Here is a 9146-nt window from a genome sequence, read left to right as displayed (position 1 = left end):
TAGTTGTAGAAAAGAAAGGGAGAGATATAGAAAGTTGGACATGATTAACAGAGAGCAAAGAGATCCTGAAAGTGAACAGACTGTTGACCATTTACCATTGCAGAGGCAAAAATTGTCTAAATCTGAGAAAAGCATAAAAAAATTAGGTGCTCTGGCTATCCAGGGAGCGCAGGAGGCATTTTAGAGGGGTTTCATGGCTTGGGTATGACTCATAGCACCCCGTTAAATGTGTAGGAGAGTCAGTCTGGTGAGTGAAGGAGAGCTGACCAGGCAGAAGCGATGTCCCTGCTTCCCTTAGACCTCTAGAGAGAAATGACCAAGCCCCATAACCAAACATCCTCGGATTCAGAGGTGACCAGCCTTTCCGCTAAAGGCCATAGGAGCCTCTGGCATGTCGCCACATCTGAACAGAGATTGAGCAACAGAATGCCGTAGTGAGTAGTTTCACTCACCAGAGAAGAGAAGTGTTGTGGACGTGGATGTGAAGTCCAGCAATGGTATTGATGAAAAGTCTTGCGTGGTGTCTCAAGGCAGTTTAGTTCACAGAAAAGGAGTGGTTAGGAAATTCTAACATTTCCAACTCAAAAACACCATGAGTCACAGCATCAAATGTAATATTAAATAGTTAGGTTTCATTCAGTAGCCTATGGAGAGAATACCACACACTATGAAGGCAGGAAAAGAAGTTTATTTACCGAACTGCTGCCCCCACCATACATGGTGGAGAAGCAGGGCCAAAAAGGAAAGGGGGGATAGCAATTTGTATTTCTGTAGAAATTCATCCACCTCTGCTAGGTTTTCCTTCCTTTGTGAGTAGAGTCTGGAATTATTTCCTTATGCTTGTCTTGGATATTTGTTGTAATTTTTCCTGTGATATCTCTGATAATATCGATTTGGGTCTCCTCTCTTATTTTGTTAGTTACTCTTGCCAGTGGTCTGTCAGTTTTATTGATTTTTTCTTAGAAACAGTTTTTGGTTTTATTAATTTTATTCATAATTTTCTCAATCTCTATCTCATTAATTTCAGCTCTTATGTTGGCTATCTCTTTCTGTCTAGCAACTTGAGGTTCAATTTTTTTCTTGTTTCTGTAGCAGTTTTAGTTGTATCATAAGATTGTTTACTTGGTCTCTGTTTTCTTGATATGTGCACTGAAAGCAATACATTTGTCCCTCAGGACTGCTTTTGCTGGGTCTCATAGGTTTCTTTGTGATGTTTCTTCATTTTCACTGAATTGTGAGAACTTTTTTATTTCTTCTTTAACTTCTTTTGTGACCCAAGTATTGTTCAACTTAGTGCAGTTTAATTTCCATGTGTTTGAGTTTTTTCTACTTTATGTCTTGTTATTGAGAACTAGTTTGATTCCACTATGATCAGATAGAATACAGGTATTATGTCGATCCTCTTGTATTTACTTAAATTCCTTGTGTGAACTAAGAAATGATCTATTGTAGAAAAAGTGAAGGGGTTGGCAAGAGTTAGACCCAGCTGGTGTGAATGACTGTAATTGTAACTACTCAGGAGGCTCAGATCTGTGTATTCAGGTTTAAAGCCAGACCAGGCAGGAAAGTTCATGGGGCTTTTCTGGGGGTGTTCAGCACCACACCCTGCGTCATGTCTGGGATTGTTCTCCACCTTTGCCACAATGGGCTCAGCTAGGATGCTTATGCAAGCCGGTATGGAGAGGCGCTCCACCCTACCACGAGTCAGGGGGTTAACCAGTGCTGCTACCTCAGGCTGGGCTAGGCTGCTTATGCGGGCCAGTATGGAGAGGCACAAACCGGCATGGGTCTGGAGTTGTTCACTGCAGCTGTCCCTGCCACAGTTATCACTGCCACCCTGGGCTGGTCTGGGCTGTTCCTGTGGGCTAGTGCCAAGAGGCATTGTGCACAGAGTCTGGGTGGTTTGCCAATACTGCCAGCTGCTGCTGCTGTTCCAGGTTAGGCTAAGCTGTTTACACCAGCAGGACAGAGGTGCCACACTGCGTGTTTAGGGTCGTTCACCACTGCTGACAGCTGCTGCTGATCCTAACTGGGTTGGGCTTCTTGCACCAGCCAGGCAGAGGTGCCATGCCAGGGAGGTTGAGGGGAATCTTCATGCCGATTCTGTCTTCAGAGATTTGTATTCTCTGGGTTGGCACTGGACCTTGGGAGTCTTCTGTGAGCCTTGGGATGCTTGTGCGTGTGTGGTCCTCCGAGGGTCCAGAGCCAGGCCACTTAAGCAACCTGCACAAAGTTCCACCACTTAAGCTGCTCAGCGGGGAGCCCCATCACCAACAAAGGGAGGGGGAAGGTTCTTCCCACTTTACTGTCTTTGTAGGTTTTTCTATTTTCTTTTTTCACTTTCTGTATCTCTCTGAGTAATCGCCTTTTTTTGTGGGTCACTTGCAGAAACAGAGCATTGAAATCCAAACTCTGTATTTCGTTGGGGAGATCTGTGGTGTTTGCCTGCTGTTCCATTGCCGTCTTGGCTCCTCCCCTACAGGTGGAGTTTTTCTTATGCGGCTGGTGGGCCTTGGTTACCAAAGGATAGGTCGATAAAAGAATATGTTGTAAAGCCTGCAGATTGTAGTTAGACATTTCTGTTAACACAGACTTCCGAAATTTAGGAACCAAAGTGGGTGGTCTACCCTAAAATATTTCAAAGGGATTGAATCCTTTAACATAAGGGCTACATCTTGCTCGAAGATAAGCAAAGTGGAGGAGGCTCACCTAGGCATGGACAGTCTCTGTATTTAATTTAGTTTCCTTTGAGGGCATAGTCATTCTTTCTAATGGCTTGAACTCTGAGTTGTATAAATGGATTGTAACTTCCAATTTATTCCTAGAGTGTTAGTTAATAATTGAGAACTTGGACCATGAATGCAGGGCCATCTTTGGACCCCACAGCTAAAGGTAAGCCAAATCAAGGAATTCTTACATACCTCAGCTCAGCCTGAAAAAGTGTCCACTATTACTAATAGATACCAATACCCATACTTTCCAGGCTTTACCTCTGTGAAGTCCACTTTCCCAAATTCGCCATTTGAGGTTCCTCACATATGAATTCTTTCCATTGGTTCCAGCTTTTCAACATTTACCTGTTGGAAATTACCTACACACCTTACAATGTATTGTCACGCTAAGGCCCCACTGGTTTTCAGAACAGTTTTAGGTAGTGGCCTCGGGCAATTTACCAGGGTGCAAATATCTACACGTAAGCTGACAGAAAGCTTGAGCCTGTATGTTTTTTCATAAGGTCAGTGTCAACATTTGCACACTTATTACAACTGTTTTTGCTTCTTCCTTTAATTTTAATGACTAGTAGCTCTAGAGATCCCACTGGTTTTAGAGTGATCTCCCAAGCCACCTGATCAGCTCAGATGTTTCCCTGTATCTTAAGGTCTCTAGTTTCTTTATCTGTACAGTACTCTGAACTTTGGAGACTTCTTCCCCTTTATTCTCCTCCTTTTCTCTCAAACTTGCTTTCAAAATCCCACTCTCCTTCTCAATGTGCTCCTTAAACTGTAACTGTTTTGGCAGGGTCACAGGAGAGTTCCTTTGACTGGCCAAGTACTTCTCCTTCTCACAACACCTTTGCTTGCTCTTCAGTTCCTCCCTTAAGTTCACAAAGGTGCTATTGCAAGGTATTTTTTCCCACCTCCACCAGTTCCATTGAGACATGATGATTCTGCATTACATTTATGGTGAAGATCTCAGCAGACTTTCGGGGCTTTTACTCTAGTAGTTTCTCTTTCTAGTTTTCCACTTCAGTGTATTTTGTGACAGATACTTCAAATTTTTTTTTAGTCCTTCTATTTTTTTTCCTAATGTTCTTTCCCTTTCCCCAGCATTCTCAATCAGAGCATGTGGCCCTTTAACTCTTTCTGAAGAGTAATAATCTCTTTCTTGAGCCTGATAGTTTCCTGTTCACTTTTCTTGGCCTCATCTATGACAGCACTTCCACATCTTCTCTGCTAACTACTATTTCCTTCTCTCTCTGTTGCTTTGAATTTCTGGAGACAATTTTCAAAGCTTATAATCGACATGTACTTCAGCCTAATACATTCTTATATCAGGTCCAGCTCATTTTTTATGTTCACATTTCTTAATGCAGCATCAGGATCTCTGCTTGGCCTCATTTGTGGTTAGCAACGATGGCAGTATTTCTGTCTTGTGGTTCTGTCAGTCTATGTTCCCCTAATTTGCCTCATAATCATCCGGCTAATGTACTTGAATTTCATTTGATTCTGAGTGTTTTCTAGGTTCCTTTTGAGGATTTTCTTATCTTTTTTTTTCTTCTCATATTTATTTATATATTTATTTTTTGTGAACATACTGTACAGGGGGTTACAACCACATTGGCATGATAATGAGTACATTTCTAATCAAGCACTGCAGCCTCCTCTTTGTTTAGCCTTCACATCCCTGCCCAGCCTCCACCCGCCCCCCCCTCCCCGCACTAAAGTTCTAAAGATCGTTTTTAACATAACAACTTGTACTTCTCATAGTTGCATCAGGTCCACCTGTATCCTTAATCGACTTGTTTTTCCCCATCTCCTCCACAAATTATACCAACATCAAATATAGTGAAAGCAGGGGTTATACTGTGGGGGAGGGACATACAAAGCTACAAAGAAATACTCTTATAAATGAGTTAGAAACAAATATGCATGAAAGAAAAAAAATTTAAATACATATCTAAGGGTTCATTTTCTTAACATCATATTATCTGACCTTTCCTGCTTGACTCATACATATACTAGATATTGCAAATAAGGGAAACCATGGGACCTATGTTTCTTTGGGCCTGGCTTACTTCACTTAATATAATTTTTTCCAAGCCTTTCCATTTCTTAACAAATGGGGAAATATCATCCTTCCTGATGGAGGCATAGAATTCCATTCTGTATATATTCCATATTTTCTTGATCCATTCATCTACTGAGGGGCATCTGGGTTGGTTCCATATCTTAGCTATGGTAAATAATTCTGCAATAAACATAGTTGTGCTGGTAGCTTTAGTGTGGTCTTGTTTGTAAACATTTGGGTAAATGCCCAAAAGTGGGATTGCTGGGTCATAAGGCAGGTCTATGTGAAGTCTTTTCAGGAACCTCCATACTGCTTTCCAAAGCGGTTGAACGTTTTACACTCCCATCAACAAAGCAGTAAGGTTCCCTTCTGTCCACATCCCCTCCAGTATCTGTTGTTAATAGAGTTCTTGATTATAGCCATTCTAACTGGGGTGAGGTGGTATCTCAATGTTGTTTTGATTTGCATTTCTTTTATGGCTAGGGAGGTTGAGCATTTCTTCATGTGTCTATTGGCCATCCTTCTTTCTTCTTCAGAGAAGTTTCTCTTCAAGTCTTTAGCCCACTTATTTATTGGGCAGTTGTTTCTTTGAAGATTTGTTGTTGCGGGAATAATTTTTTGAGTTCCAAGTATATTTTAGATATGAGACCCTTTTCCGTTGTATGGCTAGTGAAGTTCTTCTCCCAATCTGTGGGCTTTCTATTGATCTTGCTAGCTATGTCCTTTGCCATGCAGAAGCTCTGCAACTTCATGCAATCCCATTTGTCCAACCTTTCTTTGATTTGTTGTGTTTTCGAGTCTCTATTAAAAAAATTTCGGCCTGAGCCAAGGAGGCCTAGGGTTTCTCCAATTCCATCCTGTAATGTTTTCAGATTGTCTGCTTTGACTCTGAGGTCTTTGATCAATTTGGAGTTGATTCTGGTGCAGGGTGATATAGAAGGATCTAGTTTTAGTTTTCTACAAGTAGTTAACCAATTTTGCCAGCACCACTTACTGAAGAGGCTGTCTTTCTTCCATTCTATTATTTTAGCTCCCTTATCGAAGATTAGTTGGCGATAGGTCTGTAGGTTCATTTCTGGGTTTTCAATTCTATTCCATTAGTCCTGAGGTCTGTTCTTGTGCAAGTACCAAGCTGTTTTGAATACTATGTCTTTACAGTAGAGTTTGAAATTTGGTATTGATATTCCACCAGCAGTGTTCTTTCCGTTGAGGAGCGTTTTTGCTATTGGGGTCTTTTATTGTTCCATATGAATTTTTGGATTTCCTCTTCTATTTCCTTGAAGAATGAGGTTGGAATTTTGAATCGCATTGAATTTGTAGGTAACCTTGGGAAGTATTGCCATTTTCAGGATGTTAATCTTTCTAATCCAGGAGCATGGGAGGTTTTGCCATTTTCTAAGTTCTGTTTTGATTTCCTTTTTCAAGATTTTAAAGTTTTCATCATAGAGGTCATTCACTTCTTTGGTTGTTAATTCCTACGTATTTTATTTTTTGAGGGGCTATTACAAATGGAGTTACTTTCCTAATTTCAGCCAAACTTTTCTCATTGTTGACATACAAAAAAGCCATTGATTTAGGGGGTTAATTTTATACCCTGCTACTTTGCCAAAGTTTTGAATCAGCTTGAGTAATTTGGGAGTGGAGTCTATGGGATTCTTTTAATACAAGAACATGTCATCTGCAAAGAGGGAGAGTTTTATTTCTTCTTTCCTTATTTGGATCCCCTTTATGTTTGCATCCTGTCTTATTGCTGTAGCTAGGCATTAGAGAGAGTGGACATCATTGTCTTGTTCCTGAGTTAAGAGGAAATGGCTTTAGTTTTTCACCATTAAGTATAATGTTGGCTGTATGTTTGTCGTATACAGCCTTTATTGTATTGAGGAATGTTCCATGGATTCCTAATTTTTCCAAACCTTCATCATAAAGCAGTGTTGGATATTGTTGAATGCTTTTTCTACATCTATTGAGATAACCATGTGGTTCTTGTCCTTGCTCCTGTTGATGTGATGAATAATAGTAATTGATTTGCGTATGTTGAACCAGCTTTGCATCCCTGAAATGAAACCTGATTGATAATGGTGTATGATTTTTTGGATGAATTGTTGAAGTCGATTGGCCAAAATTTTGTTTAGAAGTTTTGCATCAATGTTAATCAAAGAAATGTGTCTTTAGTTCTCTTTCATTGATGAGTCCCTGACTTGTTTTGGGATGAGGGTTATGATGGCTTCATAGAATGTGTTCGGTAATGAACACATTTCATTGAAGAGTTGGAGGAGTATTGGTGTGAGCTCTGCTTTGAATGCCTTGTAGAATTCCGCTGTAAAACCATCTGGTCCTGGACTTTTTTAGCTGGGAAGTCTCTTATTGTTGGTTGTATTTCAATGATTGATATGGGCCTGTTAAGCTGGTTTAACTCATCTTGGTTTAGTTTTGGCATGTCAATATTTGCTCGGAAAAGGTCCATTTCTGTCAAGTTCTCACACTTATTAGCATAACGTTTTGAGAAGTATTCCCTTATAATGTTCTGAATCTTGGTTGTTTCCGTCGTGATGTTTCCATTCTCAACTCTGAGTTTATTTATTTGGGTGTGTTCTCTTCTTTTTCTGATAAGATTTGATAAGGTTCTGCCAATTTTTTTGAAGAACCAACTCTTTGTGTTGTTGATTCGTTTTATAGTTTTGTTGGATTCTAATTCATTTAATTCTGATTTAGTTATAATTATTTCTTTATGTCTACTGGATTGGGGTTTATCTTGCTGCTATTTTTCAAGGAGGTTCAGATATCTCATTAAAATATTGGTTTCAGATCTCTCCAATTAATTGATGTAGGATCTCAGAGGTATAATCTTACCTCTGAGTACTGCCTTTGCTGTGTCCCAGAGGAGCTGGTAATTTGTGTGCTCATTATTGTTGAATAGCATGAATATTTGAGTTTCCATTCTAATCTCTTTCATGACCCACTAGTGATTCAGCAGTGTGTTGTTCAGCCTCCATGTGTTACCGGACTTTCTTTGGTGGCTTTTGGTGTTGAGTTCTAATATTATTCCCTTGTGGTCAGAGAAAATGTAAGGTATAACTTCAATGTTTCTGAATTTGGACAAGTTTGCTTTGTGGCCTAAAATGTGGTCTATTTTAGAAAATGTTCCATATGCTGCTGAGAAAAACGTGTATTCTGATGCTGCTGGGTGAAATATTCGGTAGATGTCTGTTAAATCTAGTTGATCTATGCAGCTGTTTAGATCTGTGGTTTCTCTGTTGAGTTTTTGCAAAGTTGATCTATCTAGTGGGGAAAGTGGTGTGTTAAAATCCCCAACAATTAATGTTTTTGGATCTATGTGGGATTTGAGGGAAAATAGTGTTTCTTGGATAAATGTGGGTGCTCCATTTTTTGGCGAATAGATACTTAGAATTATAATATCCTCCTGAAGGAGAGATCCCTTAATTAGTATGTAGCGACCTTCTTTATCTCTTCTCATGAATTTTAATTTGAAGTCTATTTTATCTCATATTAGGATTGCAACTCCCGCCTCTTTATAGGGGCCGTTTGTTTGGTAGATTTTGCTCCAGCCTTTAACATTGAAAATGTGTTTGTTTTTATGGGCAAGATGTGACTCCTGAAGGCAGCAGATAGAAGGATCTTGTTTTTTAATCCAACTAGACAGTCTATGTCACTTAATTGGAGAGTTAAGTCCGTTAATGTTAAGAGATAGGACTGAGAGCTATTTGGGAGTTCCTGCCATGTTATCCACCTTCTTAGCGGTTGCGAACACTGGGTTCTTCCTATGATTCTTGGATTCTCAGTTTGTGTGCAGTTTCTTGGCTTTTATTGTGGTCTTGTTGGTTTTCTATGTGTCGGATATCTTTAAGGATATTTTGTAGGGTTGGTTTGATGGAGATGTATTGTTTCAATTTTTCTTTGCTATGGAAGGTTTTTATTTGGCCTTCAGTTTTGAAGGAGAGTTTAGCTGGGTACAGTATTCTTGGTTGATAGTTGTTTGTTTTTAGAGCTTGGCATACATCATTCCAGGCTGTTCTTGCTTTGATTGTCTCTGCTGAGAAATCTGAGGCGATTCTAATTGGTTTCCCTTTATACGTGATTAATCTTTTCTCCTTCACAGCTTTAAGGATCTTTTCTTTGGTCAGAGTTAATCCTGTGTGGATTATAATGAGATTTTGGGATGTCCTATTCTGATCTGGTCTATTTGGAGTTCTAAAAGCTTCTTGTATCTGAATAGGCCTATGTTTTTGCATGTTTGGGAAGTTCTCTGCTAGGATCCCGTTAAACAAATTTCCTAGACCATTAACTTCTGTTTCTAGGTTCTCCTCTACACCCATTATCCTTAGATTAGGCCTTCTGAT

The sequence above is a fragment of the Dipodomys spectabilis genome, unplaced genomic scaffold (assembly GCF_019054845.1).
Source record: "Dipodomys spectabilis isolate Male_0828 unplaced genomic scaffold, ASM1905484v1 ptg000084l, whole genome shotgun sequence".
Taxonomy (NCBI): Eukaryota; Metazoa; Chordata; class Mammalia; order Rodentia; family Heteromyidae; genus Dipodomys; species Dipodomys spectabilis.
The sequence above is the reverse complement of the archived record's forward strand: the minus strand, read 5'-3'. Positions refer to the sequence as shown.